Genomic DNA, 14,146 nt, shown 5'->3' with positions numbered 1-14,146 from the left:
ATAGCAAATCAACTCCAAGTAGCACCAAAATTAGTTGGCACTATCCTTGCAGGGTTAGATATGAAAAAAAACACTCAAAATGAGAAACTTGGAATTTTATGGGAGTTTATGCTTGTATCTCATGATACACTTCTAATGTTGATATCCACACACAGAGCTCTTTGAGGCTAGGATGATGGTGCTCTCAAAATTGCGATCCAATGATCATGTGGTGTGATGTAAAGAGATAAATATACATTAGCAAGAGGAAGCACACGACATGCATATGAATGTGTCCTCAAAACCTTATAAAAAATGCCTTTCATGCCTTAGCAGCTAAGTGTCTCATATGTACAAGGGCTGAAAATGATTAAAAAATATGTAATCGAGCCTGGATAATTGACTAACTTATGATACAATTTGGAAGCACATAGCCCCGGATTCCGCATAGATAAAAAGTGAACAAAAATATAATAGTTTTTTAGCGGCAAAATTACAATAACTTCCATTTACAAGGGTCAAAAAATCTATTGAGTATCTTCTTGTTGGAGTCTTCCAACAGTCATGCAGAAGATGAAGAGAAAGGGGAATTAGCTCGTGTAAGAAAAGTGACAACAGAAGACCAGTTTTTCAGTAGAAGTGTTTATGCCATGTGTTGTTTTTTTCTTTGCCTGCTTGAAGAAGGTAGGAGTTTATGAGTTTTTTCTCCAAGGCATTGCTTCTTTTCTTATTTGTGAGAGGTTGAAAGCCTAAGATTTCCAACATTGTATCTATGAGTAGTGTTTACTACAACCCCTCTCTTTGTCATTTGTGGTGTAGGCTAGATTCACTCTCGTAGCAAGAGTCTTAGTCTATTGTGCATGGCTACTTCAAGTACGATTTGACCTACAACACTCTTTGATCCTATAGCGCTAGGTTTTTTCTCACACAATAGTCAACACCATCTCAAAACCAATTGGTCGGCATTGAAGTTTTTTATATGTCTATCTTTTCTCGCCGGCCTCCTTTTTTCCAAACTATAAGAAATCACATTGCCTATTGTAGCTTCACACGTGGCTAATCTTCATTGCCTTGTCGGACCTACATCGACACTCCCTCAACTTGGAGATAGCCCCCATTGTTTCTAATCTTGGCCATTTTGGTGATTGAATTCACTCACACCAAATGGAGTTGGAACTTTCAGAGGGAAAATTGTTGCCTTGTTTGAGTGAGGGTGTGTTATGTCACCATGGCACCCAAGAGTGCATGCTAAGGTACATGAACATGGCCTTGCCACTTTGACATTGACATCACTTCCCACGTCACTTTCAAAGACGGAAATGCAAACACGTGCTTAGCTACGGGACACAAAGGGTTCACTATCCATTGCAACATTCACATCATTGGTATCCGCACAATTAGAGGAATATGAAGTTGTTTGTCAAGTGTTTAAATTAAGAATTACAAAGGAGATATAGGACTTTGATGGTTGGTTCTTGTTCTTGAAGGAATTTGCTACAAGTGTTCATGGAAAAGATACTTGCATGGAGTCCATCATTGCCTCTATATACAAAAAAAACACATTCCTTTGGGGATTCTCAGTAGGAACAAAAGTGTTGGCTCCCACATGCTAAGAGAGGGCATTTTTCATGAACTTGTGATGCCAAGGACATGGGATCCACTCGGGCCTATGATACCAAGGACATGGGCTCCACTAAAGACAAAAACAAGGTCAAAGGTGATGGGAACAAGAAAGATATTATAGGTGAGAGTATAATCAATACCAAGGATCTAATAGAGGGCACCCATTGGGAAACAATCCCTAGGCCTCCCTCCATTCTCTAGTCCTGAGGTAGCGGTCCTACTCATTTCTTTAGCCAAAGAGAGGCATTTGAGAGAGAGAGAGAGAGAGAGAGAGAGAGAGAGAGAGAGAGAGAGAGAGAGGGGGGGGGGGGGGGGGGGGGGGGGGGGGGGGGAGGGGAGGGGGGGGACATGAGGCTCCTTCAATATGATTTGGACCTATGGTGTTTAAACTCGTGTGTAGAAGTTCAAGAGCACATTGCTTTTGGTGTTAAACCAACTCAGCGACATCAACTCTTGGGTGTTGTGCACACTGAGGGATTAAACAATATTTTGGACCGAGGTGTTTCAAGGCATTGTCTTGCATATTATTTTGGGATATTGGACGGGATGTGTTCCTGGTTCCTTTCTGATGTGGCAGCACAAGCTTTAGGTGGAGTGTGAATGGAGACAAGAGAGGGAGTTACAGAATCTAAGGTGTATTTGGTGGTAGAAGTATTGCAGGAGTGTCCATGGTAGCTTCTGCATCAACTTGGCCTTTCTATGGATGATCACCATGAGCTATAGAGAGGGTGTTGGAGAATGCACCTCATAGTTATTATGAATATTACTAATAATATATTATCGATACAATGTCAAATAATTGAGGTTGGAAAACTCCTAAAATCCTATATAAGGAAGGCCTTGGGCCATCTTTTGTCTTCTTCACCACTTAATGTCAATTACCTTTTTGTGAGAAGGACATGGAACAAAATTCCAATTTTTGTTAGCCTTAATAACAAAAATCTCTGCCTCCATACCAAGATGCCATTAGGGTCAATCATAGCCTCCTTTGTTGTTAAAGGTACGGGATCACTTCAAGTTGTGACATCAAAGCATAGTTCATTGTTTGATGAGTACATCGAGTACTTGAAGAGGCTTGTTGCTAAAGCTCCGAGTCAGGGAGACCCAAATCCTATTCTAAAGTGAAAACCCACTTAAGACACAAAGGTTCAGTGAAAGGTTCCACATCATCAACCAATGCAAAGATAGGGAGAGGATGAGATGTACCTTACATGTTGTTCCTACTCTATATAGACCCAACATTATAGATTGAAATGGCACATGTAGGGTCAGTCCAAAGAGAAGATCTTGCTGGTATAGAGAGAAGTAGGGGGGGGGGGGGGGGGAGAGAGAGAGAGAGAGAGAGAGAGAGAGAGAGAGAGAGAGGTCCCTTGATTAGCAGTGGAGATGCTTCCCTATTGTTTATCACTCTAGAGTCTACTGCTACTCGTGATGACTCTCACTCCCCCTAAACCCCAAAATCAGAGCCCCCTGTGTCTGGAGTGTTTTCCATGCCAGCCTCACCCCTCTCTTGCATCTTTCCCAGGCGATAACTAAGGGTGTGTGTTGTCCGGCGTGCCTCAGTGTGGGGCCCATGTGTGAGTCTCTCTCTCTCTCTCTCTCTCTCTCTCTCTTATCATCGCCTCCCTCTGTTTATATGTGAGTGTGTCTTGTCTTGCAAAGTGTGTGAGTGTGTGTGCTAGATACAGATTCAAAACACCATTAAGACCAATCTTAGACTCATCAAAATCGAGCATCATGAGAGAAAACAATATTTCCAATTGAAGGATCGTAGAAACAAAAACACTTAGATCAAATAGCATAACCTGTATAGATCATATGTATAGAATTTTCCTCTAAAGTAGTTTTCTTGAATGCGGGAACATGCACATGAGCAACACATCCAAAGACACAAAGATAAGAGTCACTAGCTAGAGAGGACTTCCTCTAGAGTCTTACCACCTTATTGAGAGAGCGGTTGATAATGTAAACTGAAGTAGCTATAGCTTCACTCCAAAAGGGGGAGGAAGCTTGGAATGTTGCATAAAGAACGAGCCATTTCTTTCTCTATAAGATTCTTTCTCTCAACAACACCATTTTTAGAAGGATTGTAAGGAATGTTAGTTTGCCCCTTTGAATACCTTTAGAAGCAAGGGAGTCACTAAATGGTAGAAATCCTCTTCTGTTGTCAATCTTGAGAAATGAAATCTTTGAACTTGATTGGTTCTCCACTTGCAATCCAAACCTTGAAGTTAGATAAGGCATCAGACTACCTAGAAAGAAAACAAACCTAAGCATTTCAAGAGAAATCATCCACTAGTAACATAAAATATTTGAAGCTACCAAGTGAATCCACCTCTTGTGGACCCGCTAGATCTACGTGAGCCAAGAACTAGAGTGGCTTGACAGGAAGCCTCCTTTGAAAAAGAGTCTCTTTATTGCTTGCCTTTATCATAAGAGGGGCACACATGGTGTGGATGGCAAAGCTAAGGGAGTCCAAGAACCATCTCCTTAAAGATAATATGTTGCAAAGTAGTAATAGGAACATGCCCATAACAATAGTGCCATAAGAGACTCTCTTCATGTGTGTGAGAGAGAGAGGTGCTTTTGAGGAAGTAAAAAACTGACGAATGTGAGAATCATGAGGAGACATGTTCTAAGTAAGTTTTGATGTGATAGAGACCTCATCAAAGGCCATGTCTAACAATGAAAAGGGACTTGCAATCAATAACTTCAATCACTTCATCATTGAAGTAGACTCTAATCCTTTTGATGTATCTTTAGAAACTGAGAAGAGGTTCTTAGAGAGTTTAGGGGCATGCAAAACATCATGAAGTGTAGCATCTCCAAACAAAATTTCACCAACTCCGACCACAAGCAAGTAAGCTGTAATCATCACCAATGTGTACGGATGAAGAAGTAGTTTTATAGTTTTCCATTAGGTTTTATATGATGTCATATGAGAGGATGCACCACTACCTCCCATCCATTCCACTTTGGTAGATGCCTCAAGGTCATGTGGAGAGGGAGGAGTGATGACAAAAAGAGAATCTTCACATGTAGAGAGAGAGAGAGAAGGAGATTGAGCAAGATAAGCAATTAGCATTATGGTCTTCTTTCTTGTTGTCATTGGAGGAGGGAGGGAGTAGAGTTTTGAGGTTTGCGTTTCGCTTTGGCCTTCTTGAGAAGTCTTGCTTGGTATAGCCTAGCACTGATGTTTGGTACCACCACAAAAAGTGCACTCTCGCTTTTCCGTAGGGTTGTTTACTTGGTTGGCCTACGACCTTTTTTTCAAATATGCATGCAGGCTCGTCCACGTAAACCAATTGTCTGACGTTAGATGACTGCCATCATCGTACGGCCAATCCTCAGCCTCGTCTGGTTTGCTTTCTCAAATCGCTAACTGCCTTTTATCGCCGGTGTTTTCATCACTTGCATTTTTCGTCAACAGCCTGGTCCAGTTCACAGGTAGCAATAGCCTACGTCAGATCTTGGCCTGCTACCATGGCTCTGAGGAAATTGTGAAGACAGCAGGTGATTGTGGCGGTAGATGCAACTCGTATAAACCTCTTGAAGAAGAGGAACAACACAAAAGTAGTGATAACAGTCTGAGCAGATTAACGACACGGTGAACACTTTAGTAGAAGTCATATAGAGGAGGGCACCGTAGTTAACGACAATTTAAATATCGTGCAGGTTAGTTGAGGTTGCTAGCTAGCAGCGTGGAGGGAGAGAGAGAGAGAGAGAAAGATATTTACTCGCAGTACTCATAATGTCAATTGCGTATGACGATGATGAGTGGGCGATGATTGGGCCACTACCTACCACGGATCTCCATCATCATTTCCTCTACCTGCAAGTTCAAGATCCGTTTCCAATAGTGGAATCAATATACAACAAGCGTTCCTTTCATGCATGCAATAGCTGTACGTCATTGTTGAGCATCAATTATCAACAGAGCTGAGGGCGATCAATGATGAGAAGGTAGGCTAAACGTCATGATCTGTTGCAATGGTTAAGTTTCGCATAGCCAGGAGCCTCACGCATGCTTATCAAACAATGACCAAAAAGCCTATCTCACAAGTCTCATATGTTGCACCCTTACACTCCAACTGCTTTATGATGCAGCAATGCCTCAGAACCTGAAGGAGAAAACGACACGAACAACAAATTTTGAGTGCAACTGAAGCAATTAGCGTTGTGCGAGCTCACATCCTCTTCTAAAAGATCATAACAAGTTTAAGATCTTGCATGTTTTAACCAGCTGCAAAGCGTTCACCTTTCTTCAAATTCAATTACCTATTCTTGGGCCTTGAAGGTGTGCAAGACCTGCATATGGGTAACCAAATTCACAATCACATTACTTGTCAAGTGTTGGAGAAACATATGAAGGTTGTCAGCACGGATTTTGTGACATAGCAATACCTATTACTTTTAGTCTTAATTTTTATAGCCGTAGGAGAGGATTGAGTGTGGTGTCTAATCAAGCTGCAATCCTATTTACAAAAAAGTTGTTGATCAGATGTGAAATGCTATCAATTCATGTTGGACTTCATGGTGTAGGACTCTCTGCATATCACGTGCCAAGTGGAAGAAAGGCGCATATGGTAAGGCAACCACGTGTCCAAGGGTCAAAGATATCAATACTAGAGTTGAGAAGCATGAAGCATTTATCGAAAGCCTCTACATAATCTACTTGATGAAGGATATCGGTATAGATATGATTGACATAGGAAAAATATGAAAGACAAAGAGATCACTATGACAAACATGATGAGATTTCATATAGAAGGGATTGTAGCCACAGGATGCTCTAGACAGACAATTCACAGAGAGCACGATAATTACAAGGATAAATATAATGGATATGATGGCAACGACAATGATGTTGAATGCATAGACGAAAACAGGAGGGATTGAGATGGTAGAAATTTTAGTTCTTCAAAACAACATCAACCACACAAACTAAAGTTGGTTTAATGTTTACTAAATTTCTTAATGATATTTCCATTTGTCTCAACCATACTTTTGCATGGTACTCACGTAGATTGTACACACTATTTACTTTTTTGCTAATTTAAAATTTCATGGTATACAAAGTTTACTATTGCTCTACTTTTATTTATAGTTCTTCAAAGGAAAGCTTTTTGAAGTGTGTACTTGTGCAACTTGCAAAATTTTATGTTCATGATCAAAATTAAGGGATGAAGGTGGGGATAGTCATACAAGGATATGATAACACTGTACATTATGGAAATACAAGCAAGCTTCAAGGTTTTGTAATTTGTTTTTAAACCTCCATATCTATGAGTTCGCTTGGTCGACACACCTAGTCTACGGGACCGGGCATGGCTTCCGTTCCTTTATTGTTGGGGAGACAAAGTGCCGACTCTCCGCCATACTACTTTATGACACTTCTGTGTGATGCACACTATTTGATCTATAATGTCCCTCTTTTTCTATTGTATGATGCATAAGTTTAACTACTCATGTTGTTTTGTTGTAGCTCAACAACAATGGAATCCTTTGCGTTTCAAAGTCAAACAATACCACTGCTTGTTATCTAGGTTAGTAGTATATTTCAATCTTTACAGTTTTCAATTGCTTGTTGTTCACAACTAGTTTTATAAACTATTCTTTCTTATTATTAAATCGTTGCAAAAACCTCTCCCAAGGCCAACCAAGCAAGACTAGTTACGTTGGTGCTTTGAGGGTTTGGCTTGATCAAGAAAAAGATGCACAACGATCTTTAAAATGTGGTAGTTTGATGCCGATAACTTTTGGGACACGGATAGGGTAGGAAGCACAAGGACTGGGAGTATGATGAAGAACAAGAGCGCGCATAGGATGGATGAGGACACTTGAGAATTTGGGTGTGGTAGCTGCCGATGGAAATGAAGAAGTTACCGAGAGAGAGGGTGTTAGAGTAGGGAAGATGGTGCCAAACATAGAGGGAATAAGCCCCACAAGGGGCGAGCCCAAGAGGGCGCATGAAAGGAGCCTCCTCTGAAGGGCTGAGTGCTTTGCCAATGACTCTACATGGTGTTAACTGAGTCAACGTCACTTAACAGAAGCTGCTAAAGACCGAAGACGAATGGATGCACATCGAAGATCAATAGAAAGAAGCATTAAAGATTGGAGTTACATATTTTTCACATTTTTCCAAAATGGTCACGTATTGTAAATTCTTGATTTATTTCAAGCCATTGTAATATTTTAATGTGTTACAGACTCAATGAGAGTTCTAAGCTGTAAAAAACATATCAGTTAGTGTGTCTAGGTAGAAAATTTAGTAAATGGTGGAGCCCTAAAGGCCTTGGGCGCTTGGACATTGCATATTTTTACCCTAAGTATATAAGGCAGTGTGTAAAAGAAATTCGGGTTTTCAAGCTCATTTGTTGAGAGCACTCTTTGGTGAGAGCTTTTGAGGTGTGTAGCTATGGATTCCTTGAACTTCTCCTTGCTCATGTGACTTGATTAACATCAATCAATGCTTAATTCTCTTTCACTATGCCTCTCTCATGCTTATTGTGATTACCTATGATGCTTAGAGTAGCTAGCTCTTAACTAATTAGTGGTTAATCTCGCTCTAATCTTGTGTGATTACCCTCTTTTGCTTGTGTCTGCATGTAGATTTGATTGGAGTGTGGTGCTCGATAGATCTATGTGTGTGTGCTTGCAATTAGTGTGTTGCATGATAAGATTAGTGTTGTGTGCGTCTTGCAATCGTTAGTGTGTGTGATTGGGTTGATTGGAGGTGAGGGGAATTGGATGTGGATATGGACAACCATTGTGGCTTAGCTCCTCCATAGGCCGAGAAGCTCTCCTCATAGAGTCACCATTATTGTTGCCATGATTAGCTCACTAATCGTGTGAGTTTTTTCATGCCCTAGGCAGATAGCTCATAGATCCCTCCGAATTGATAATTTTGTTGGTCATTGGAGCTATGCAACGATGGAAACCTCCAACATTTGGTGTTGTTATCGGGGATGATGGCCTACGCTAGTGTAGTTGTGGCATAATCGGCTCGCTAATTTCACTTGGATCTTGGATGTGTGTGCATGAAGCAATTTGTTCATTATTCCCTAATTTGTCACAGTATCTTGCCAATTGTGTGTTTACACACTCTAATTTCACACTAACCCCTTGCTAATTTTATTAAATTTTTCTAGCTTACACACTAATTTGCTACAAAGGATTGGAGCTTTCAACCATTCAATCGATCTTCATTGGAAAGGTAATCAAGGTGGTATTCTCAACCTCCTTAGAATCTAAACATGTGTAGAACTGTGTAGAGACTCCACAATGATGATGCAATGTCAATGCCATGTTGTTGCAATGCAATTTTGATGCTATGATGCAATGTCAATGCCATGTTGTTGCAATGCAATTTTGTCGTAATGTCGAAGTTTTTCAGATTTGGTGGTGTATGAAATTGACAAGTTTCAATTGCTAATTGGTGAATGTGGTTGCAAATTATATGCCTAATTCATCTAATTGCATGCTTAAATGGTCCATTGCAAGTGTGTGTGCACTAAAATCAAGTGTGTGTATTCTAATTGAGTGTATGTATGCCTAATTTTAGGTGTGTGTACACTATTTTTCCCTTGATTGTGAACCTAAAAATCAATGTGTACTTAATGATTTCTCAATTGTGATGATTGATTTGTGTTGTGGTCATGCCCAACTAGAGATTTGTGAAATCACATTGCAATTTTGACAAGATTAACCCTTTTGTGTGCACACCTAAAGATTGGCAAAAATATGGTTACAATACAAAAGGGGGAGGGAGGACAAGAGATTTGCCAACTATTAGTGTATGTGCACCTAAAAAGTGCTTAATGTGCATGATTAATTCCATTTTTGATTTCATATTTGATGTGTGAAATGTTTAATTGCTGCATTTTTTATCTCAAAATAGGGTTTTACACACTCCAAATGCGTCAAATTTTGACCTAATTTTTTGCCGATTTAATTACCTAGTTTGGATTTTATTGGTCAAATTATTTAGCAATGTAATTGATGTAATTTTATCTGGTTGCACTAATCCCCTATATGTGGAGAATTTTTAGAAAAATGTTTGGAGAATTATTGCAAATTTTAGTTAATTTTTTGATAATTTTTGCATTGATTTTCCCTTAATTTTGCAAAAAATTGATATCTTGCGATCGTTACGAGCTGTTATAAATGTGTGTTTACAACTTGATTTCGAGCACATTTGGGCTTTCGTTTGCCAAATTTTAAGCGTTTTGCTATTTTCGGGGGTCAGGTTAATGATTTTGTCGAATTTGAAATTATTGGTAATAAATGCTATTTTTGGTATGCTTCTGCCTATCGAAAATGTAAGATTGTGATTGTCCATGATTTGTAAGATTTCTAAAATTTCTTGAGAAGCTTTTGGATTTTTTTGACAATTTTTGGGATTTTCGGATGATTTTTTGAGTTCTCGGGTGATTTACGGCTTAATTTTGACATTTTTGGACGTTTGAAAACCTTTTATTTAAATAAACGCGGGTTTTCGAGCTCGACACCCTTGATTGCAGCGCATAAAATTTCCTCTTAGGATAGATATATCTTTACGGTCTGTTGGGATAATTTACTTCGACATTAAAATACTGTTCTTCTTCTTCTCTCTCGGTGTGAACCCACCCCATCACGCACACTCCCACTCTCACTCTCTCTCTAACTCTCTCTCCCCCCCCTCCCCAGTAGCGATTATTTTCAATCTCTCTCCTCCCCCTCAATCTCTCTCTAACTCACTCTCCCCCAAGGGATCTCTCTCTCTCTCTCTCTCTCTCTCTCTCTCTCTCTCCTTTCTCTACTGCACACCAAGTCGCCAAGCCTATGCGCCCTCTCTCTCTTCTCTCTCTCCACTGAGCGCCAACACCCCGCTGTCGGGTACTCTCTCTCTCTCTCTCTCTCTCTCTCTCTCTCTCTCTCTCTCTCTCCACAGGCTGCCACGTCAGCACCTACATGCACTGCCACCCTTACTCTCCCCGTGGGCCCTACCTTTCGGCGCTCTCTCTCTCTCTCTCTCTCTCTCTCTCTCTCTCTCTCTCTCTCTCTCTCAAAAACGCAGCCGTTTTTTGACCTAGTAGACAGCAGTCCACTCTTTTGATCATAACTTCTTCATCCGAACTCCGATTTGGGTGATCTATAGCCTCAATCGAAGAGCACGAAGTCCTCTATGCATTGATGTAAAGACAGAAATTTTCAGAGTTATGGAAGGCGTTTCTGTAGCAGCATTTCTGAAGTGAACAGGTTCAACAAAATTGATTCTCATCTCCTATTTTACATACAATGTCTTCCGGCACTCGCAAGGGTTCTTCTTCTTCAACAAGGTCCACAACCATTGTGGAAAATGATCCAAAATCTCCTAAGTGTGGAGATAGCAACACAAACACCCAACTAACGACATCGGAAACCATGATCATGGCGTACTTGGTATCATTGCAAGAGACCGTAAACAAACAAGGCGAAGACTTACAAGCACTTGCAATGGAGGATGGCACACTAAGGGTACTTGTGGTTGAGAATGAGAATCTCAAGAGGACACTTGAGATGCAAACAACACGTTTGATGCAACTTGAAGAGGAAGTCAAGGAATGTAAACGCTCTCTTGTGGACTTGAATGCTTTGAAGGAGCGGATGAGCAAAGTAGAGCATGACCATGTATTGAAAGAGGAGAAATTTGACACTATGAGCCGGGATGTATGCGACATGAAAAATGTATGCACAAACAAGTCTTGGGCTGATGTATGTGGTAGCAATGTGGTTTCTAATTCCTCACTCATGCAAGCTATGGTTCAAACAAAGAATGTTGAGAATGTGGATGTGGAGGAGTTGAAGGAACGGGAGCGACGTTCCAAGAACATTGTTATTCGTAGAATTCCCGAAGAGAAGTTAGAGACACCTCCTTCTCTTGCCATTGTTATTGAAGATTTCTTCAAAACCCACTTTGGCATGTCCGGAGTTATGGTCTATGGAGCACATAGAGTGGGGAAGCAAGGAGCTCCTCGCTCGGGAGAACGGCCAATTGTATGCACCATGCCGGATGAGACCAAGCGAAATATTATCCTTGATAATAGTTGGATCTATTTGAGGGATACAAAATGTTTTGTATGTGAAGATTGCACTATTAAGCAACAAAATATGCGTCGTAAGGCATATGAGAAAAAGAATAATAAAAACAAGGAGATCTCTCATGAAGAAAATGTGCCCAAGGAGGAGGAAAGTCTCTCAAGCAAATAGGGATGCGTGACCTATGAGACCGAGTTACAATTGAAAATATGCTTTTGGAATTGTAATGGATACCCATGGAATGCGGGGGTTGGCATTGATGAACTAACAAGCAAAGACGATGTTGTACTTCTTGTTGAAACTTGGGAGCATGATACAAAAAGGATTAACGGCTTGGAGGATTCCAATGTACATTCATTGATGTGGTCAAAGAATCTCAAGCAACGAAGAGGACAAGGAGGGTTGGCATGTATGGTTAAGAAAGGATTGGAAGATTTTGTATCAATTGTGAAAGATGACAAGTACAAACGTTATGTATGGCTGAAAATTATGACACCAAAAAGAGCACCCATTTTTATAGCCAGTTGCTACATTCCTCATCATGATTCTCCCTTTTATGCTTGCATGGATAGAGATCAACCATTTTCTGATTTGGAAGAAGACATTGCTTATTTCAAAGGTGAAGGTGATGTTATTGTATTTGGGGATATGAATGCTCGCACAAAAACATTGCAACATGATACTCAACAATTTGATATGCCATACATTAAAAGGGAGTTGGAGGAAGTTCACTTGTATGATCGTACTTCAATGGATGAGAAAGAGCCGGATCACTATGGAAAGTTACTTTTACACATGTGTAATAGCACGGGTATGCTCATTGCCAATGGTGTATCTTTGTGGAGTGGAACCAATGGATTTACATGTAGGAGACATAATGGGGATAGTGTGATTGACTATATGCTACTCTCTGAAGCCATCATGTATCGCATAAAGAGTTTTATGTTTGGTCAATGGACCCCGGAATCCGACCATCGCACCTTATGTATTGACCTTTCATGTGGAGAAGCAACTAAGCATGATAATCTCAGCCAAAGGAAAGAGAAGTTATCACTATGTATGGATTTCAAACGGGCACCAATGTACATTGAAATGGTTGAGCAAAAATTATGGATGACAAAGCTTCAATGTGATGCACCATTGAAAACTAAATGGGAAGCTTTCAAAAAAGCTATTTGTTCTTGTGCGGAAGAATGCTTTGCCATAAAGCATCTCCATGGTATCAACAAAGATAGATCACGCAAAAGGTGGTTTGATAAAGAATGTCAAGATGCTCGAAAGTCCTTGATAAAGCTTGATGCAACTATGGACAAAGACAACTATCAAAGTCATTTGCATACATACAAGGCATTGATTCAAAAGAAGAGAAGAAGATGGGAAGTAAAGCAACAAGAATTTCAAGTCCAAGAAAAGGCACATGCATGTGGAAGATTTTGGAGAAACTTGAGAGGCAAGCGGGTTGAGAATTTTTGTAACTTGAGTCTAGTGGATATGTGCACACATTGTAGGCAATTATATGAGCAAGCAAATACTGAAAAAATACCATTTTATGGTTCACTCCCATGTATGACGTCTTTTTTTACTATTGAGGATGTATGCGATGGGCTTGAAAAGTTGGCCACTCGCAAAGCGGGAGATCTTCAAGGTATCAAGCCGGAGATGATCAAATGGACGGGAGATTTTACCCATGAGTGGATGTGTGATATGTTCAACCTTGCACTTCAACATGGTATGCCTTATGATTGGAGTACTAATTGGGTTAAGACTTTGCATAAAGGAGGGGATGTAAAGAATGTAAGCAACTACCTGACTATAATGATTGGGTCTCTTATGGAAAAGTTGTTTGGGTGCATAATGGAGATGAAATTGAGTGATTGGGCTGAAGAGAATGACAAGCGTACAAAGGGACAAGCGGGTTTTCGTCGATGCCATAGCACCATTGATCATCTTGTCACTCTTCGTGTTCTCATGGAGGAAAGTCGGTTGAAAGGCAAGCGATTGTATTGTTGTTTTGTGGACTTTAAGAAAGCTTTTGATATGATTCCACGTAACAATTTGTGGAGAAGGATGGAAGAACTCCAAGTGCCAAGTGAGTTTATGCTTGCAGTTTCTCGAATCTATGAGAAGGTGATTTGTCAATTGTGCATGGGAAGAGAATTTTCAGAAATTTTTGTAAGCACTATTGGGGTTAAACAAGGATGTCCATTGTCACCAACTCTCTTTGGTCTATGCATCGATCAATTGGAACAAATGGTACTTGACTTTATGCAAGAAGAAGGCATTGAAGAGGTCACTATTTGCAATGCGGTAATCATGCTTTTGTTGTATGCGGATGATGTAGTGCTTCTAGCACACACTTTAGAAGATGCACAAAAGCTTATGGTTGTCCTTGAGAACTTTTTCTTGCATAGTGGGCTGATTGTAAATGAATCCAAAACAAAGGTTATGCTTGTGAAAACCAACCATAAGGAGAAGCCATGCATTT

The sequence above is a fragment of the Adiantum capillus-veneris genome, chromosome 29 (genome assembly GCF_014529385.1).
Source record: "Adiantum capillus-veneris isolate H3 chromosome 29, ASM1452938v2, whole genome shotgun sequence".
In the NCBI taxonomy this organism is placed as follows: Eukaryota; Viridiplantae; Streptophyta; class Polypodiopsida; order Polypodiales; family Pteridaceae; genus Adiantum; species Adiantum capillus-veneris.
This window is presented reverse-complemented; position numbering follows the sequence as displayed.